This window comes from Cimex lectularius, unplaced genomic scaffold (genome assembly GCF_000648675.2).
Source record: "Cimex lectularius strain Harlan isolate CLEC.00 unplaced genomic scaffold, Clec_2.1 scaffold38, whole genome shotgun sequence".
NCBI classification, from domain to species: domain Eukaryota; kingdom Metazoa; phylum Arthropoda; class Insecta; order Hemiptera; family Cimicidae; genus Cimex; species Cimex lectularius.
Genome location: NW_019392638.1, coordinates 2,290,603 through 2,313,167, shown reverse-complemented (window position 1 = coordinate 2,313,167; position 22,565 = coordinate 2,290,603). Strand labels below are relative to the sequence as shown.

At 35.6% G+C, this 22,565-nt stretch overlaps 1 non-coding gene across 1 annotated transcript; it reads right to left on the bottom strand.

Annotated features, from left to right (window-relative positions):
* Window positions 1–7,266: 7,266 nt before the first annotated feature.
* On the bottom strand, window positions 7,267–7,340 carry Trnas-acu. Its single transcript has one exon. It is a non-coding gene; the product is annotated as a tRNA-Ser (tRNA).
* Window positions 7,341–22,565: the final 15,225 nt, after the last annotated feature.

Below are 22,565 nucleotides of genomic sequence, written 5' to 3'. Positions count from 1 at the left end.
AGTACTAAATATAAAATAAATAAAATAAAAATCTATAATAAATTATTTGTCAGATATCGGACATAAAATATTCAGATTAACGGTCATTTTTTTAAGCTTCTGTCGAAGGCCATGTTATAAAATGTCTTCGGGACAAAATTCCAGTTGTCGGCTGGACTTTACTTACATTTTTCAACACGCAACTTGTTGAATGTTGTTACGCTACGGGTTTGGCGGGGGCGGAACGTCCGGCGGTTTTGGGCTTCGGCGACTGACTGGAGGGGCGGCGGGCTTACAGGGTTGCCAACGAGCTCCCGCCTCCCGCATGCTTCCCCATAAAACTCATCAAAAAACCGACGACGAAAAATGCAATTTTGGGATACGACAACGAATGGGTTTTATACCTGCGAGATTTCTTTATTGGTTGAGCGTGATCAACTAGGAGTTTGATCGTTTTCGTTTGTTTAATATATCAAAGCCTTTTGCACTCTCGCCGTTTTTATAGCTCGGTCTAATGATTTTTGTTGTCTAATGGTGTTTTTTAAATTAAAAGTCAATGTAACGATGAACTAGATTATCGACCTGCTGGATACAAGAAGTCTTTTCAGAGGATCTTCGGAAGAGGTCAAAACAGAGAAAACTTCTTTACGGTTTTCGCCGAGCTTTCGACAGTTTTATACTGTCATCTTCAGGGCTTTAAAACCTTAATAAGAAATTAAACAACATGGAGTTTCGGGCACAGAAGTACATTATGTTTTTTTCGGCTCAGCATCTCATATAAGTCTAAAAAAACCAATAAAATCCACCTTTTTTTAGTTTTTCAGGTACAAATGATCACAGTACGTTCCCCAATATATATACATATACAATTAACTTATTTTAAAAACAATAAAATAGGATCACAGATCAAATTTCCCCTCGTCGTAGAGATTGTTTTTATCGGTTTTTATTGATTTGATCTGTGATCCTACTTTATTGTTTTTAAAATAAGTTAATTGTATATGTATATATATTGGGGAACGTACTGTGATCATTTGTACCTGAAAAACTAAAAAAAGGTGGATTTTATTGGTTTTTTAGACTTATATGAGATGCTGAGCCGAAAAAAAAATAATGTACTTCTGTGCCCAAAACACCATGTTGTTTAATTTCCTATTAAGGTTTTAAAGCCCTGAAGATGACAGTATAAAACTGTCGAAAGCTCGGCGAAAACCGTAAGGAAGTTTTCTCTGTTTTGACCTCTTACGAAGATCCTCTGAAAAGACTTCTTAAAGGTCAATGCGAAACAAGGACCAACTGGAAAACTCTATTGGATAATTCGAGATATTTGGGGTGAAACTCGGATATCTGCGACATGAATGTTATTTTTTTATGAAAATGATGGTATAGTGAACGAAAAATTTCTAAAATCTCGAATTTAAGATGCTTCTATTATTTTACAAAAATAGCTTTAGACATTTTTTGGACCTGAACTGGTCAATAATTATTAATTTTGTAAATTAGCATTTGCTTAATTTTCTCGTATTTCAACCCGATTTATTCGTTGGTGAAACTTTCCGCCGGGTTTAACCAAAATTTTTCGATGGTTGATAGGGTAGGCGACCGCTATCACTTCAGAATTTTTTTATTGTAATTAAAAGAATACCTTTTTTTCTATCTGGTATGTTGGTATTTTCTATCTCTGTTTGGTACCGGTTTTGCTGTTCGTGCGGTTTGTTATTTTATACGGGATCCCGTTTAATGTAAATACGAGAATTTTGACGATGAAAAAAATGTCTCATGGATTCGATGAGATTCGTATCTTTTCAGAACTTATTATCTTACGTAGTTCGTAGAGGTTTTTGGGCTATCTGCGGACTGGAACTTAGTTCTAAGTTAATGTTGCTGATGATTGCTTCCAGCATTCTGTGAGCGATGTGTTGAGGTTGGTTTATTTAATGATTTCCTCATCGTAGTAACGAAAAGGTTCTAAATAATTTTCTTTCCGGAAGACCCTCAGCTATCAGGCGGGCTACCCTGGACATAGATGTTACGGATCGATTAATAATCCTGCTAATCGTCTGAGAAAAGGATTGGCTTGAACACGACAACGCATTTAAAAATTTCTACAAAATCGGTGTTTATTTAGTTTATTTGGTATAATTTGGAAAGGAAAAGTATAAAATTGAACAAAGCTTGTAGTGTCAGAGTCGTGGAATCTTTTAGCTTGAAAAATATTTTATGGTAGATAGAGGAATATCTTTAATTTCTTCAGCATTGAGATTTAAATGAGTTGGTAATTTGTTGTTGACAGATCTTATATGGGAGCATGGTTGTTTGAGTTTTTTGAGGGGCGGGATCTACCCTGGGTGTTAAAGGGTTAATATTTGGATCAATTTGGTCAAGGTGTGAATCTGTGAAGAAAAGCGATCAAAGTCGGACTATATACCGGTCTGGATTTGAGTGTTTTGTTGTTTGGTCTTTTCTACGGTTGGCTTCATATGTTCTATGGAATTATTCATAGAATCTAGTCTTTTTTGTCGAGGGTCTGATGTCTAAGAACAAGAATCGCAAATCCATGATTACTTCCAGTCCTGTGGGAGTTTTATCCAAGTCTCTCTAAATTTAAGTCGTGTGTACTCGAAATGAAAATTGAGCAGGTGGAAAATTGTTCCATTCTACATTGCTCGATATTATGCTTTCTTTTTCGCTATTAACATTTTTTAATGTTTGAATACTTTCCTCTTTCTAGATCTGTCCAACATGCATTTCATCTTCTTTCCTAATTCACAGTTGGGAATAATGAAGTTAGATATTATATTCAATTTTAAGTACAATTTCCATCCTATAAATAGCGTTCAGGATTTGAGAAATCTTTATTAACAAGAGAAGGCTACCGACGTGCATTTGTAAATGTTAATAAAATTTTTTGGTCATAAATAAAACATTTCAATGGACATAAGTAGACATTTTTTGGCTGGATTAGCCGGGTCCATTTTTGCTCACCGAAGTTTGATGTTTCACATAAAAATTCATAGCATTTCTGGATTTTATCTAAATTTATGGTTATCCCAACAATTAGAACACTTAATTTTTCTTCTGTCAGGCTTTGTGAACATTGTTTATAAATCATTTAGAAAGCAAAATTCAAATGCAATTTGTGAGCAAAAATATTTTTTGGTTTTTCGCAACAAAAAAAGTATTCAGGAACATTTTGGGTGCATAAAACAAATATGTGTAAAATTTTTCTCCCAAAAAATTTAACATATTTTCCAAAACAGGAAATGAATCATTCTGCGTGCGAAGCAAATCAATTTGTGACCGAGCTACATACCAGATCTATCTACCATCGTACATCTACATCCCCCCTCATTCACGAATCACTCATGGGCAATGCGCTCACTGTTTCAACTTACTGTGCAAAATTTACGAGCTGCCTCGGCCGCCCCTTAGTGCCGAGCTTATATTTATCCATTAAGCACTCACGAATTATGGTTTTGAAGCCACTAGAAAGATAATCTAAAAGAAGCTTACACTTTACAATGAAATGTTCAAAACATTCTTTGTTTAGGAACTGGCGTATTATCCTCTTGGTATTACGGTGTGTAAACACTTAATCCTTCTGTGTAAATATAATGTTGATTAACGGTATTTAAACAATAACAAATGAAAAACAATATCAAATTGTCTGGTTACCTGGTAACAAAGTAGGGTAAAGTATTTTTTACACAAACCTGATTTGGGGAGTGTTGAATTTATCGTAAATTTATTTCCTTGTAATAACGTATAAACCAAAGGTTCAATGAAGAGAAATGGTGCTGTCCAGTGGTAGCAATGCCGTCGACATTGGATAAAGTTTAGAATAGTTATGAATTATCAACAGGAACACAGGAAATTGGAGAAAAAAATATCCCCAAGCTGATTAAGCCAAAATTGTTTAAATTAATTATTAACATAAAAGCTTTAGAGGTTGCTGCTTAAAAAGATCAAAATTGTTTTTGTATTGTTAAAAACAGTTTTCTCTTAATTTACTGGAAGTCTCTTTTGTTTTTTGTAGCTTTTTATACAGCTAATCTATACTAAAACAATCCGGCATAATATATATTATCCTGTCTAGAAAAATAAACCGGCTAAAAAAATAATAATAGTTAATAACGTTGAAATACGAGCACAACAAAGGCACGACCCCTTAAAAATATTACCTGAAATATATTTGTAAGGTTCCTAAGACCCATTGCCAAGGTCACCAAAAAAGTTTCGTTGAAATCGATGATTAATTATTGGGCACCTACTTAAAATCCTCTTTTATATTCAAGTGGGGTTCAGGCTGTATAAAAGGTGTTTGGCTACTCGCGTTAAAACTTTGCCAGTAGATTCTACATTAAAAATGGTCCATAAACCAAAAGTCCTAATTAAATATGGTTCAAATGCCTACAGTTTCGGAGTTATTCTACTTCATCTGATTTTTAAGATTTCACGACCTTGCTACAAATAAACAACGATAACTGCGAAACTAAAAGGTTTTGGGCAAATCCGTTGATACCATTGAAAACTACGTTAAATTTCCAATAAGATGTGATCAATCCTAAACGTGTAAACGTTTGTGAAATAAGCGGTTTAGTAGCGAGACTTCAAAAATAATTTTTTTCTTCAAATCGTTAAGGTTTTTAGTTGAGATAACAAAGTCAATGGCACGAGCGGGATTCGAACCCACGATCTTCGGCTAGATACGCCGCTGCTCTATCACATGAGCTATCGTGACCTCGATCCATTCGGATCCGCTCGTGCCATTGACTTTTTTATCTCAACTAAAAACCTTAATTAATTGTAATACATTAATTGGTTAAGCGGACCACGAAATTAGTGAATTTTTTTCAAAGTTGAAAAATTTACAATGGTGATTCTAAACTATTATTTCCAAACTTACAGATCAGCAAATTTCAGAAAACGTACTTCACATAATATCCCTTTCAGTGGTGTAATTTCTTCTATAATTATTTTTTCAAAGATAAACATATTGATGGTGGAAAGGCAAAAACCGTGGCTGACGGATTGGTAAGGTAGAAAATTAAACAAAAAACTTAAGGATATTTTAAATGAATTTATTAAACTTTTTTTAAAATTTGGGTTGGAAACCAAAATAGTGCAAGTGTTTACTTATTTACCAACACGACTGCAACTTTAATTAACGGATTATTGCAATATTATTCTCCGGAATAAAAAAGTTTTAAGATTCAAAACGCTTGTAGTTATCTTTGTGATATCTTGTTCACACTATGGCTACTATTTCTGATATACATCTTATGTAGAGGTTTTGCGGGTTTTATGCGACGGCGGCGCATCAAAAATACATTGCGGAGAGTGGAGAGCATTTGGAATCATAATTAAAAAACGATTAATAAATTCATTCAAAATTTCCTTAAGTTTTAATTTTTTATTATTATTAATCTTTCCGCCTTAACAACCCTTCGACCACGGTTTTTTTTCTTTCATCAATTTCTTCATTTTTGGAAAAAGTAATTAAAAAAGCAATTGCACCACTAAAAAGGACATGACAAAATACCTAACCAACGTACTCAACAACATCACAGATAACACATATAACGTAAAAGATTCTTTTCCTTTCATTAACAAAATTAATAATATCCACATCCCCTCACACTACTCTCTCATATCCATAGATGTTTCACCATTGTTTACCAACATACCAATAGACACAATACTGACCATTATTAAAGATAAATGGCCCAACATAACACCACACACACACAAGTCTATCAAAGAACACGTTCATTACAATGGTCCGACACTGCTGTGTTAACGGATATTTTACATACAATCAATTTTACAAACAACTATTTGGTATAGCCATGGGTAGCAACCTAGGCCCGATACTTGCAGACATAATCATGACACATCTATTAAATACAGTCATACCACAACTTCCTTTCACATTACCCTTCCTCACTAAATACGTAGACGATATATTGACAGCAGTTCCCACAAATCAAATTTAAACTACATTAGATACATTCAATAGCTTTCACCCACGCCTACAATTTACACATGAAATCGAAAACAACAAAACTATACCATTTGTAGATACACTTGTAATAAAACAACCGGATGGCACATTAATCACAGATTGGTATCAAAAACCAAAAAACACAGATCGCTACCTCAACTTTCCATCTCACCATCCTCTTCATACAATAATAAACACGGCCAAAGGGTTATTTCAAAGAATGATTACCCTAAGCCATGAATCATTTCACCACAAGAACATAAATATATACAAACAGATCCTCCATAACAATCTCTACCCTAAACACATAATTAACAGAATAATCAACAACTACAACTCAACACTAACACCATCCACTATTACTAATAATACTACATTAAGTCTATCAAATACAAACAAACCAGCATACATTTCCATGCCATTTATTCAAGGCCTATCACATAAATTAAACACATTTCTCTCGTCCGATAACTTCAAAATAGCTTTCAAAAATTATAAAACAATTCAAACACTTTTTTCCATAATTAAAGATCCCACACCAATTACAAATAAATCTGACGTAATCTCAAAATCAACTGTTTAAACTGTCCGGCAGCACAGTTACGCAGAAGACAAACACTTTGAGTGAGTAGAAATACTTTGATTGAATATAAAAAATATATTTTTGGCATTGTATAAATTCACTTTTTTCCACATCCTACATGTATTTGTTAAATGTAAACAATGTTTGTAAATCCCAGGCCCTGAAGATGATCTCAATAAAGATCGAAACGTTGGCACGATAAAGGAAATGTTTTTCTGAAACCTACATCACACCAGACCGCATCTCACGATATCTGAATAATTATCGATTAACGGTCACTAATCACGACACACTTTTGAGTAACACGTCCCTTCATCGGGACGTTGAAACTAAGTCTAATTAAAGGTAAATTATTTTCTTACTTTCTTAGTTTGGGTGATCGTAAATTTAACTGAATTAAATCATTGAAAACGTCTTTATTCCTGGAAAAGATGCTGATATTCTTTTATGTGGTTAGAGTTGGGTGACTACACTGATTTTTTTTATACATAATTATAATATTAAGGCAGAGGATGTCAATCACAAAAAGAAATAAAAAATAAAATAATACATTTATTATTATGGATTTTCTGGTGGCAAGTTAAACGAAAATAAATTCCTTATATAGATCCATTATATTTAGTGGTCTGATTGACCAAATTACTTCTTTCAATTAATTAACCTTTTCTACGTAGGGTTTTGGTCGAAATGAAAAAGCTAGTGTCACGAGCGGGATTCGAACCCACGTCCTTCGGCTCAGTACGCCGCTGCTCTATCCACTTGAGCTATCGTGACACTAACTTTTTATTTCAACCAATACCTTACATAAGAAGGTCAATAGATCAATACATAAATTAATTGAAAGAAGTTATTTGGTCAATAGAACCACAAAATATAATGGATGTAATAAATAATGCTTGAAATCCATAAACAATTAAAAAAACTGAGCTTTATACTTATTTCTTTCCAACCTTGGCCAAATTACCAAAGTAGTACATTAATTTTATGATGTACTGTAAGAAAAAGTCAATATTTAAAACAAAGTCAAGTGCTGAAGTAAAATGAAAATCCATTATATTTCGAGGTCCGATTGACCAAAGAAGTCAGGATAGAGGAGCGGCGTATTGAGCCGAAGGTCGTGGGTTCGAAACCCTCTGGTGACACTAACTTTTTCAATTGAACCAATACCTTACATAAAGATTAATAAAATGATAATTTTGATTTATCATAAAAATTTACAAAATAAAACTTTAAAAAATATATTTTTAATATAATAAAATTATAATTAGTTTCGAATGTAAGATCCTTACTCTTTGAGTGTCAATTCTAAAAGATTTTGACAAAAATCGAGTTGAAGGATTGATTCTTTTTTCGATATATTCACCCTCGGCTGGTCACAACAGGGATCCAATTATAAGAATGTTCAATGCACAAGTAATTCAGTTAGGGGGAATAAAATTAAAATAATTCTTTTTAAAAGGGAACTTCCGCGGTTTCGTTACAGGTTAATTTACCATAAATAACGAAGTTGTAAGCCTTCGATCTTCTGAACAGACCGGGGAAGAGCAGGAGGTTTTTGGAATCATCAATAAAATTAGAAACCCACGTACTTTATATAGCAGCTTCTAATTAACGATTAATTAATGAGATAAATTAGGTATTAAATACTAAAGACGAAGAATTATTGAAATCTTTTTAAAAAATTTGCGGCTTTTGGAAATAAACGTGAAATATCTCAATTATAAAAGGGCTACTTATACATTTATTGATTAAGAATGGTTTTATATCTGATCAATTAAAACAATTTTTTTAATTTCTAAGTGAAACATTAGAAAAAAAAGTTTTGTCGTACGAGTTTTATCATCGGTTACCTTTGCAATGTTTACGGTGTTTCTTGACTAACGAGTCTTTCCAAAACACATTGATGCACTTTTCACATGCATGAACACCATTACTAGTTTTCATATTAAGGATATTGCCATCAATTAAAGAGCCTTTAATGTCTATGGGGTTTGACTATTTGGCTGGCTAAATGTGACTTTGAAGCTGACGTTTTTTCGCATGTAGGACAAGTGATTTTTGGATGGCCCTTATGGTTTTTATGAACGAGTTTCCACAAATGAGATGTCCTCCCTTAATACTTTGCACATAGGTCCCACGGCATGACTTCGTGCTTTTGTAGCCTATGTTTTCCTAGTGCTTCTACGCTTTCAAAATCTTCGGTGGCTCCTTGACCAAGATCGCACGTCAGTTTCGGTGGATCTTACAGAAAATGTTGGTCGCTTTCTGTTATAGGATTTTCCAATAAAAGTTGAATTTCCGGAGAGGTGTTGAGTACATAATGGACTTTAAGATGACCCGTCTTTTTTGACACTTTGGAATAAGGTCTTCCGCATATGTCACAACAGAAGTCGCCACCAGCAAGCGGCCAATGCTGGCCACGGACGTGATTAACTAACGAAGAGATAACACAAAAAACTTTAAGGCAAACACCACAGAGAAAAGATAAACAATCTGGGTGAACGCCCATCAAGTGTTTCCAATATTCCACTCTCGTTTTCCACATTTTACCACAGACTTCGCAAGTATTTGGATATTGCCTTTGTAGCATATGGTGACTTGATTCGTGCTCCTTCTTAACTGCACTCGTCGGGAAAACTTTCTTTTAATTCACAAGTGAGCGAAAGTTTTCCGGTATGTACTGTCGCCATGTGATTCCATCTTTCCGATCGTGACATGCGAATGGCCACAGAGTTCACACGCAAAATAAAAATGGTAGCTGCCTAATGACGACATATTGATACCGGCTGAATCTCTGTGTGAATAACTGAATAAATCCTCTCTGATCAACCCCCACAACATCTGCTCATGATTGCTTCTACTGCGCCAATTTTATACAAATGATTTCGGAGTGTCCAGTCAGCAGTTCAACTATCATCATATGTTGTTATGTATTTTTTCCAATCAATATATTTTTTGTAATTTACTCAGGACCTGAAGATTACCTGAATAAAGGTCGAAACGTCGGCAAAAAATTAAAAACCTGTTTTCTAAACTACCTCATTTTTGATCGCTCCTCACGACTTCAACAAATTATGAAACAACATGTCACTAAAAAAAACATTACCATCATTGACCAATTTATCGGCCTCTTTGTTATCCATCTGCCTTTTATGCTCTTGCGCCCAAGCAATGGTAATTTGGTTGTTTTCCATAATACATTACTGGTCTTTTGGTTCTATCTTGCGTACTATTTATACTGTCCACCTATCGATCCATCCCAACATAACTCTTACAACTTACGCATATACTTAACCAAACAACTCCAGCCACGTTAATAACAAGGAACTACCTACATCTACACAGGTTAAATATTTAGGAGTTTAAAAAGTACACTGTCGTGGAATTCCCGCACAAGACTCAAGCTACAAGAATTTTAGAAAAATACGAAGATTTATAGAACCGAAATCAGACAACTGTTAAGACCAACCTGACAGTACTTCGATCTATTTGAACATACACATTTCAATATATAGTCCTCAGAAGAATTCTACATGCTTCTTACCAAGTCTCTAACCTCAATATTCAAAATGGCCTTAGCGCTCTTTCGTTGCCGAATTGATCCTTTCCCACTTTTTCATGTCTCATTGAATCTTTCAATCCATACTAACCCTCTTACGTCGAGAATTTGCCGGCTTCGCTCCGTGGAGACGGGCGGGGTTACATAATGATTTAAGAATATTGAACTTAATATTAAATAAAATAAAAAAATTGGCGCCACGCTGTTTATATACACGGAAACAGCGAACCGTAAAGAAAAAAAAATAAATAAAACAAAGAAAATTCAATAACAGTAAAATTAACTTAAAAAAAAAGAACACAATATTTACATAAGGAAACAAAAGAAACACATTTATTCCAATGGAAACTAAAATATTAAACATAGATTAATCTTAATTCTCTACGGGTAACATTTTAACAAACTTACACACTAAATGAACCTAAATTATCATAAAATCTAAATAAACATTCCTTAAAAACTAAACTTTCCTGGGAACCAGTGTCCAGATATGCTTCTTTTCCAGGCGATTGAAAATCCCCGCTTCTAGGAATGTGGAGCACCTTCTCTGAAGTTGAGTGGGTCCGCGATCGCCTTCGTTGATCAAGGAATTGATGATTTTCTTTGATCCGGCCAGGCCGTAAGGATATCCGTCTCGACGCACACTGTCCTCTCTTTTCTTCACTCCTCTACCCTCTCATAAGCCTATCCTAGGCCGTTTTAATTTTGATTAACCCACCGCCAATTTTAGTTTAGGTGGCAATACAATTCAGGAGGCATCCCTGGCCAAACAACAACAATACACTCATACTATATTACGTTTTACGAACGTAACAACCCTAATATGCATGTTCTTTCCACTACCTTTAAGCCTAAGCGGAAATTATGATTTATAATCCTACATTCGCTATGCCGCAGCAAACAGCATTTTTGGCCCAATTCTCTATTCGGCACTCAATGCTGACAAAACAATAATCCTGATAACAATCCAAAAATATTACACACAGAAGAAAAAAACATAAACGTAACTTTTTAGAAACGGTTTACATCAACAGAGATAAACACAGCATCAATTACAGAACAGACACATGTAAACTCAGTCGCAGCTACGCCAATATCATTAATCAAATTCAAAATCGATAACATACATATATCATCACGTCACACAAAACATATAATATAACATACAAAACATTCATCATTTTCCTATTTATCCCTTTCTATATAATCCTGAAAGGATAATCTGGCCGAACCATTACCATACCATTTTTTCCCTTCGTCGGCTCTTTTCACCTCAAAGAAGCCGACGCTTTATACAAAAATGTCTTTTCTATACCCACATCCTTCCCCACCCACTTCAAAATCTAACGTATATAAACACAAAATAGCAAAATCTCACTGGCACTCTCGACACGACACGCAAGAATGACACAATTACACAGAAGACAAACACTTTGAGTGAGTAGAAATACTTTGATTGAATATAAAAAATATATTTTTTGCATTGTATAAATTCACTTTTTTTCCACATCCTACATGTATTTGTTAAATTTAAACAATGTTTGTAAATCCCAGGCCCTGAAGATGATCTCAATAAAGATCGAAACGTTGGCACGATAAAGAAAATGTTTTTCTGAAACCTACATCACACCAGACTGCATCTCACGATCTCCCAATAATCATTAACTAACGGCCACTAATCACCACACAATCCTGATAAAGTACTCGTCACATAGTTCATAAGGCCATCCTTTCAGCACATCCAGGACCCAGTAGGAGCCTTTAGAAATCCCCAGGATCAGAATCAACGACTAAATCCCAACGACAAAGTTGAAAGCTTCCCTACTGAGGCAAGTAAATATTGCAGTGTTAGGAGTGTAATCAATGGATTATTTCTCTACTAATATAATATACAATTGATAAACACAACAAAGTTGCTTGTTGCAACTGCAGGGTCATCGGATGCGCACAACTTTCTGTGTATCTAGTGAGTTAATAAAGTATTGGCCCCACCCCACTTTTCTTAAATGTCAAAAATATAAAGATTAATTGATTGATTCTCAATTTATTTAAAAACTAACGCCAAACTATTACCTTTGTGGTAATTAACTGACCGAATTAAAAATAACATAAAAATAATAAATAAGAGTATGATTTTGAAGTGTTAAAGAAGTATTAGCACAGTTGTTTGTTGCTTAATTTGACTAATTTGAATAATAATTTGAATTATTCTATGTAAAACGTTATACTTACTTAATTATCCATTTCAATCTGGAATAAACACAAACAGGGATGAACATCGTTATTCTAAATTATTTTCTGACCACTTCAGAGGTAATAATAATGGCTAATATATGAGGGCATTGTGTGTCATTACGCATTCGAATCGTTAAATTGTGTTCTAGTGGTTTGAGTTATCGTGGAATTGCAAATCCACTCGATATGAGTTCCAGTTCAGTTAGAAACATGATAAGGAAGAATAATGAGATGGATTCCGCCCTAAACAAACGACGATCTGGGTGGCTACAAATGTCTTCTGAATGAGAAAAAAAAAGAAGAATCCACAAAACAGTGAGAAAACTAAGTCGTTAAAAATCGTTAATAAAGGGAGGTAGCGATGACGTCAACAATGTGTTTAAAAACTTGACCACACATAAGAAGATACATTGACATACATGGACGGAAATAAGAAACGTGATGATCCATCATACCAATCTCTATAAAAATATAATTACAGAAATCTTCTTAAAATTACAAAAATAACTATTGGTAATTTACTTGAGAACTCAAAAAACAGCGAGAATAGGCTGACCAGGATGATCGGTACAAAGACTAGAAAGGATACCGACTTTATATTACTATGAAATTTGAAAAGACCAAATTTATAATAGTTTCATTTAAATCTAACGAAAAATGAAGCCCACCCGCCTATACTACAGTTTCTGCTCCGGAATGGCCAACTGTTTCAAAACCGTCGAATAATAAAACTCCCGGAGTATGAGTAAACGGTTATTTGATAAAAATTTGTGCTCTAGTCTTCTTGATCTGATCGCTGAAAAACGACAACCCATATGGTTTTTCTGAGTTGATTTACGAAGGCCCGGCCTACATGGGCCATAAACCGAACCAAATGTTTTTTCATCTCCATTTGTTTTCTGATAAACTCGTTTGGGTAAAAGTCCTCATGTCGTTGAAAGCTTCGATGTGCTTTCTTTTTACCCCTGGTTCTTCTTGCTGGACTTTACCGTGTAGTACAGTATATAAAAATAGCATTGTTACTACTATCCACTAACTGTTGCCTTATTCAATATGTATTTGTAAATAATATCATTTACAAACTAAAACAGTGCAAGAATAACAGAATATAGTTATACAAAGCTTCAAAAAATTGTGACTCTTATAAAAAGGACATAAATTCACTAAGATGAATTGAATTAAAACACAAAAAGGACAAACATGAAGATGAAGAGCAACAAGCATATATGAGTGAATAACAAATTAATAAATGTAACATTCCAATAATGTAATTTTATTGCATTTGTGGATATGTGTGGTGATTAGTGACAGTTAATCAATAATTATTCAGAAATCGTGAGATGCGGTCTGGTGTGATGTAGGTTTCAGAAAAACATTTTCTTTATCGTGCCAACGTTTCGATCTTTATTGAGATCATCTTCAGGGCCAGGGATTTATAAACATTGTTTAAATTTAACAAATACCAATAGGATGTGGAAAAAATGAATTTATACAATGCAAAAAAAAAATTGTATTCATTCAAAGTATTTCTACTCACTCAAAGTGTTTGTTTTCTCCGTAAACACTTTGAATGAATATAATTTTTTAATTAATAATCTCACGATTTCCGAGTAATCATCGACTAACGGTCACTGATCACCACACAAATGCTAACATTTATGTAGTACAAAAAAGCAGATTTGTTATAGTAGTGTATTTGAGAGGAGAAAGGCAATCAGTGCAGAAATAGGAGACGGTGCTGAATTGCCAAACTAAACTAATCATATTAGGTATGCAAAATAAATTCACCCTCTGCTGAGTCCCAGGGCATGTCGAAGTAGAAGGCAACGAGAAAGCGGACGAACTTACAAGAAAAGGGGCTGCTATAACGCTGATAGGACCGAGCCCGTCTGAGGCATAGAAATGCGCACTATCTATTAGCAGCTCAGGCTGAAGAATAAAAAGAAAATAAGGGAACAATGGAACTCATTGGACACATACAATCCAAGCACCCCCTAACAATCTTTGGAAGGAAAGAGGTAACAAACAGCATGCCTTAAAGGAAACAGGAAAAAACTACCACTCGATCCACTCGGACACCAACCTCCCATCTCAACCGCACCTTTTGAATTTTCCCTCCTTTTTGCCATTTTTCAAATGTCGTGTAATCGGATTGGATTCTCAAGTGGTAGAGCAGCGGCGTATCAAGCCGAAGATCGTGGGTTCGAATCACGCTCGTGTCATTGACTTTTTTATCTCAACTAAAAACCTTAATTAATTGTAATATATGAATTGGTCAAGCGGACCACGAAATTAGTGAATTTAATGATTGAAAATGAAGTATACTTCACTAAAGCTCTCCGTGGCCATTTCATTTGTCGTCGAGAATCCAACCCGATTACACGACATTTGAAAAACGTTAACTAAATTATATAACACACATTAAAACAAAAATAAAATGGATTTCTTAATTTTAAAATTAATTAGTTTATGCAATATTATTACTAATAAAAATATCATTTATTAATGCAATTCTCTTTTCACATATAAATATGTAAACCAGCCTTAGTAAGATGTACATCCTTTTAAGTGGGCGAAAAAATACTGCGGATACTTTTGATCCGGATCCGGAGCAATTATGTGGGCGCAGATGTGAACTTATAAAGATCAATAATCTGTAAATTCCGTTGAAAAAGTAGTTCATTGTTAACATTTGTTGAAAAAGTCACCCGTTAAAATAGTAATAAAACCGACTTTCTTCTTTAATCGAATATGCCGACGAGTCGATACGTATATGCCAGAAAGTGTGGACAAGATCAGACGTTGGCGGAGCTGAACGAAAAAAGGCAAGAGAGGCCGAGGGCATACAGAATTCTTCAAGATGAACGATTCCTGGGGATGAAACCATATTTACAGTAGAACTTCGGAGGACGGTTGAGAATGTCCTAAGTGTTTCGCGTCGAGCGTACTCGGTGGGCATAAAGCAGGGTGTACACACGATACAGCAAACTCCCAGATACGCTTTTGTGTTGAAACCTTTCGGCTCAACTCACGGTTTTGCCGACGACAAACAAGCGACATAAAGATCGCTTCGACCCAGCATTCGATGTTTTTCAGTGGTGTTGTTCAGTGTTTTGCTTTCCGTTCATACCACGCGCTGGCCTCGTGCTCTTGAAGCTTGGGTAAAATAAGCGATTTTGAACTATTTTATTTTTACTTTTTTTAAATTAAATTTTGTTACCTGAAATGGATGCATAAAATGAATAATGAAACCCTTATACACTCTGTCCATAAAAGGCCAGCAATGTGGGACATCAAAAATTCCGCAGAAATTCAGTCCAAGAAGCTCATTAAAAGATAGAATGGACGTGTTTGTAAAATAGTAAATAAAATTCTTCCTCCTTCTTTAATTGAGGCCACAACGAATTGAAAAACCTTTTCTCCGAATGTTCTGATAACATGATATGAATCCAGATATACCTTTTTTTTCTTGATTTTTTTTCTTCGGCGCAATAATAATAATAATAATAATAAATTTGTTTAACTCGTGAGGAGCTGTCAAGAATGAGATAGTTTACCAAAAAACACTTTTTTCAATTTTTGTCAATGTTTCGACCATTATTCGGATCATCTTCAGGGCTTGGGCAAATTACAAAACACATGTTGATTGTAAAAAATACAATTTAAGATGTGAATATAAATTTTGAACCAAGTATTTCATACGCACATAAAGTGTGGTGGTATTCTGTGGTGCCTTATTGATGTTGTGTCAAAACGTTTGAAACGTGAATTTGTAATTTCCAATTTAAATGATTGTGTCAGGGTGGGGACGCTGTAAATTGGAAAATTTTCGTTAATCATAGGCGGTTTTATTTAACCACAGGAAGTCGTGAATGGGAATTTTCTGGATTGGATTTATAATACCGGAAAGGATTTTATTAAGGACGATAACGAAGGAAAGGAAAATATAAAAATATGTTATTTCAATTAAGTGGTCTTTTATGTAAGGTCTTGGACCTTCGGTCGTGGGTTCCAATCCCGCTCGTGACAATAACTTTTTCCTCTTAACCAAGACCTTACATAAAAAGAATAATTAATTGAAATATGTAATTTGATCAATTAGACCACTAAACATAAATGAATTTATAAAAGGTTTAATAGTTTATGGTTTTATGATGTTGGCGTAACTACGGCTGAGTTTGCATGTTCTGTAATTAATGCTGTGTGTCTCTGTTTCGACGGGCCGAAACATGGGAAAAACAATGATAAAAAGGTGTTTTTCTGAACTATCTCATTCTTGTTCGCTCCTCGCGACTTCAACAAATTATGAAACGACAGGCCAATAAGAAACAAACAAATAATAATAAAATTGAAATGGGCACATCATTATCGAGGTTCATGTTTCGAATTGATGCAGTTTGAAACTGCCGAGGAGGGTCGAGCGAACTGGTGACCTAAACCGACACTTCATGAGCTCGAACGTTCGACATAATTTCAAGTGTGAACATTTTGAAGTTTGTGTGGTGTTTAGTGACCGTTAGTTAATGATTATTTGGAGATCGCAAGATGCGGTCTGGTGTGAGGTAGGTTTTAGAAAAATATTTTTTTTTACCCTGCCAACGTTTCGATCTTTATTGAGATCATCTTTAGGGCTTGGGATTTATAAACATTGTTTAAATATTATAAATACATGTAGGATGTGAAAAAAATAGAAATACTTCGATTGAATGTAAAATTTCTAGCATTGTATAATTTTTTTTTCCAGTTTAAAGCTTTTCGATTGGAAGGCCGAGTCGACAGAAACCGCCCCGTGTGAACTTACCCTAATCCGCCCAATCGTGGCATTATTAAAGTTTTCATAGTTTATCAAACAATACAAAATCATCTCGCGGTTTTATTAAAGAATTCCTAATCCGGATTGTATTAATACAGGCCTTTCGGCTAATGGCAAGGAAAAATTTAATTTCAGTATGGAAGGAATTCACCTTTCTATTATTTCCTTACCAATACTCCAGATATTTGAAGACTGGAAGTCAATGAAGTTCGCTTTACGAAACAGGGAACAAAAAGCATGAAAGCGAGCATAATTTATACGAATTTTCGACAATAATGAAATTAACGTTCTTTTTAATTTTTATGTACTATTAGTTGAATTGTAAGTTGAAATGATTTTGCAGAAAAGGTGAAGATTTTTAATTTTTCTATTACTTCCCTAGATTTCGTGGTCCGCTTGACCAATTAATAACTTTCAATCAATGAAGGTTTTTAGTTGAGTTAAAAAAGTCAATAGCACGAGCGGGATACGAACCCACGCCATTTTTGATTTTGATGAAAATATTTGTCGCCGAGAATAAAATAGATTACACGACTTTTGAAAAATGGCAAAAAGGAGGGAAAATTCAAAAGGTGGGGTTGAGATGGGAAGTTAGTGTCCGAGTGGAATGAAGTCACGTTAGCTCAAGTGGCAGGGCAGCGGCGTATCAAGCCGAAGGTCGTGGGTTCGAATCCCGCTCGGGACAATGACTTTTTTATCTCAACTAAAATTAATTGAAAGTTATTAATTGGTCAAGCAGACCACGAAAACTAGTGAATTTATTAAGTTAAATGAAGTATATCTTCACTAAAACTCTCCGTGCACATTTCATTTGTCGCCGAGAATCAAATAGATTACACATTTGAAAAATAGCAAAAAGGAGAGAGACCTCGATCCACTCGGACATCAACTCAAAAGGAGGGAAAACTCATAAGGTGGGGTTGAGGTGGGAAGTTCCTGTCCGAGTGGATTGAAGTCACGATAACTCACTGAAGTGGTAGCGCAGCGGCGTATTAAGCCGAAGGTCGTGTGTTCGAATCCCGACGTGGCACTGACTTTTTTATTTAATCTAAAAACCTTAATCAATTTTTCAATAACGTTGACCTTATCAGTTGACAAACATTTTTTCATTCCGATTAATTACTAGCAAAACATTGCTCAAATGTTCGTTTAATTCACATTTTAATCGTTTAATGCTGTGAGGTCGGGACGAAAACCGGCTTACCGCGATGTAAGTTCCAAGAACTAAGCTTTGTAAAGGTATGGCGGAGAGACGACTTAGTTAACAAAGCGAGATCGTCCCAGACGAGTACGGCCCGGAGGACCCAGTGTGGAGAACCGGTTGCACAGATCGAGTACCAGTCCCGGTGCCATCCCAGCCCTCCCTAAGGATTCATCCAAGCGTATGCTCGGATATTGTGCTTTATTGGCATCTAAGGACCGCACCCTAAATCAGATGTCTCGGGCTGCCCAGGAGCTGAGGGTAGCTGCTCTCTCCGAAGTTCGGACGGCAGTACTCCCAGCTCACCGCACAACAGACTGGACAAAGGGCTTGTTATAAACACACTGGAGCCCATTCGAAGACCGTTTTTTCCCTTCACATCGACGGCGTCAATGTGAGGCTGCTATTAAATCTTTTGATCAAACGTGAGACCGAGGAATCCCGCCGACTCTACATACCTTATCACAGCCCTCTTCAGGAAGGCTGTAGGCCCTCCTCAGTCTGCAAAATCGAACAGGGTTTTCGACGCAGAAAAGGCGAATTCGGTTTCCTTAGCTCTTCCACCAAAACTTTTATCGCTGACTGCATCCTCTCCGACCTCTGCTAGGTCTTTCACTGAGAGGTAAAAAAGCAAAGATCATCTCCGTACTGACTGGTCTGGAGACACCGTCAGCCATACTGATCATTGTAATTGAGAAAAGTGTAACTCTTAGCCCCTGGGGGAGTCAATTCTCATGAACAAAATCACCAGAGAGCACCACCAATCTTACACGGAAACTTCGGTACCCCAGAAAAACCTCGTACATGAAGAAGATCCTCATCCGATTAAGAATAGGCCATGCTGATGCCATGAGGTTGACACAAGTCACTTTTTTCCAGCATGCAGAGAAAGTTTGCTCGATGTGTCCCACCTAATTGAAAGATGAAATTAATTGGCATCATCTAGTCCTCTGTTCCGATTCTTGGAGGAAACAGGGTTGTTACTGGAGGTAGATAGTAATGATAGTTTTGTGTCGGTGTCGTGTGTGGAAAGTCAATGAATTTATTGACGTGAATGTATAGCGTGAGAGAGCCGATGACAGAACAAGGAGTAGCTTGCTCCAGCGCTTATATAAATGCATGATAAAATGCCGACACCTCGTTTTGACATATTTCAGAGTGTGGCTCGTTGATATTTTTATGAATGCGTTTTTATGTATGTTCTTTTGGAAATAATGTAGGAATCCACGGAATCAGATTTTTTTCATTAATTAGAAACTATTGTTTCCATGTTTAAGGAGGTTTTTTTGGCACAGCCGAGCTGACGACCAACTTTAAGACTTAATTAGCATAACCCACGCTGCTTCACGTTTCACAGGAATTAATTTTACAGGGATAAGAAGGTAGAATTAATAATTTTTCTCTAACGAAATATTGAAAGAACCTGAGGTCAATATAATTTCTTAATGAAGAAAACTTTTCTCTTAAATTCCATATTCAACCCTTCCAAAATAATTAATCATTATTAATCGTTTGAATTATTTTACAAATATTTTTTTTCAATCTGCTTTGTTCAGTAGTAGTCATCAAATTATTCAGCCAGGTTGTTTTGCTTGTATTTTCCTTTGACTTCCCAAATGAGCAAGAAAGGCGGGAGGGCATTTTTCGTATTGTGCTGCTGTTGTTTTGCTAAGAAGCGTTTGTTTTGAAGATCCGGAGACCTTTTCTCAAGTGGGCCAAAAAAGCAAAAAATGCTTTGAGACACCGAAATAAAGGAGAAAAGCTGCCGCTTTAATGCAACTGGAATGGGTTTTCTTCTTCCAGTTTAGGTAAAATGGAAATAAAAGTAAAATTCTTATGCAGCACAGTCATCGTTCATCGCTTGAAATTTATTAGAATAGTAATTAACATGATAAATTTTAAAATGGTAAAAATTAAAATCAAGGGATTTATTAAATAGAACAATTAAATATCTGATAATAAAAAATTGAACCATGCTTAGGTAATTTGTACTTGAAAAAATCAAAAGAAACAAATTTATTTTATAAAATATTTGTACAATATCACTTTTATAAAAGGATTTAAAGTCTGAAAAAAAACTGTAAAGATCTAAGAGCATATAATTAATTTGAAAAGCAAATTTCAAAAAAATATAGTTTTATTACATTTTATTTATATTTATAACCACTATTATCACTTTGCAATTAATTCTCTGACCTGTCAAAAACACAAAAAGCAGCGGTCTTCACTTAGTTTGGCTAGACACATTGTTATATCTTCACTATCAGGTTGGTGGCTAAGGGGTAGGCCTCCTGCTCGTATTTGAGATTCTAGCGGTCCTGAGTTCGAATCCCGGCAGAGCTCATGGTTTTTTAATTGATTATAGAAAAAAATGTATTGCAGAGTTGTTTGACCCCTCATCCGCGATACCTGAAGGGTAGCTGGACCCTCTTATACGACAAGAATCGCTTTTTTAATTTTTTATTTCTTTACACCTGCGCCAATTTGATTACACCTTACAGCGTACAATGAAGTAAATGGATAGAAAAAACATTCATAAAACTTAAAAAAAAAGAGGAACTACTCATTAGTAGTCACTCCTAGAAATTAGCGTTAATCACTTTCACTATCATTCACTGTCATTTAGGTGGTCTCGAGGAGAGTGGGTTTCAGCCGTCGGGGAAAATTATTTGAAAGGATGAGGGATGAAAGGTTTTTGACCTGAAGATTTGTGTGACTGGATAATTGTGAAACTTCTTGTAACGGTATTTCGTTACATTGGATATTAAGGTCATTGCTCTACGTCGCCTCGTTTTGCTTCGAATATTCAGTTTCATGGATGTTTTTTACAGGAGAGTAAACATTGCGCCTGTATCGTTTGCAGTTTTGCTTCAGAACCTATTATGAATATAATTTATGTATGCAAAAGTATTTATGATCATGTGTGAATGCTGTCCGATCGATATCAAGCACTTACAGTAAAATAACGGACACTTGTATCTATTACTTTATTTCCCATAATAACTAGCTATAAATATTAACAGTTGACATAAAACGTAAACACAGAAATAATAACTTATTTGACAAGATCTCGCCCGGGCAGATGTTTTGGCCAACGAGGACGTGAGGTCCGATAGATACCCCAGGTTCTGGGTGTGCCGCGCTCTACGACGGTTTACAGCGAAAACCTTCGTAATCGAAATAGGACGACTTGAGACGATCGTTTTAATGATCTTACCACACTACACAACAGTTTTTCAACGGCTTGCTTTACAGGCAGTCAACTCCAATATCCTAGCCTCTAGACTTCTCGCATCAGGTTCACTACTACTGGAGAAGCATCGAGAAGAAAGGGGCTGCTATGTTAACAGATGAGTGCCGGTTTTTGGCAATCAGATGACCGGTATCGTGTGGGTAGTAGACGTGAAGAACGCTTTGCTTCATGTGCCTTGCGTGAGTCCCAGTCTTTTCAAAGACAGTCCGTTATGGTATGGGGTCAAATCAACGTCCATGGCCGCACTGAACTGATTATAATAGAGAATCGATCTTTGACTACAGTCAGATACGTCGACAAAGTTCTTCTGGTAGCTGTGGTCCCATTCGCAACTTTTATTGGGGGACAACTTCGAGATAATGCATGATAATGCTCGACCTCATGGCAACCCAATATCTGGCGTGGACACTTGAACAATAGGGGCTGCTTTCTTAACAGATGAGTTGCTGTTTGGTTTGTGGCAATCAGATGACCGGTATCGCGTGTGTAGAAGACGTGAGAACGCTTTGCTTCATGTGTCTTGCGTGAGACTCTGTCTTTTCAAAGACAATCCGTTATGGTATGGGGTCAAATCAGCGTCCATGGCCGCACAGAACTGGCCATAATACAGAATCGATCTTTGGCTGCACTAAGGAACGTCGAGGAAGTTCTTCTGGAAGCTGTGGTCCAATTCGCAACTTTTATTGGGGACAACTTCGAGTTAATGCTTGATAATGCTCGACCTCAGGTAGCTCGAGTTGACACCCATTAATTGGGGGATGAAGGGATTACCAGAATGAATTGGCTAACCTGTTCTCCTGGCTTGGATTTGTGGAACACATTGTAACTTTTCTATTAAAACTCATGGATTTCTGATTTCGTAAAATTTGGTTTACATTAAAATAAATAAGTTTCCGATTTTGTTTGTCTTTGAATGTATAATTACAATGTAATTTAAG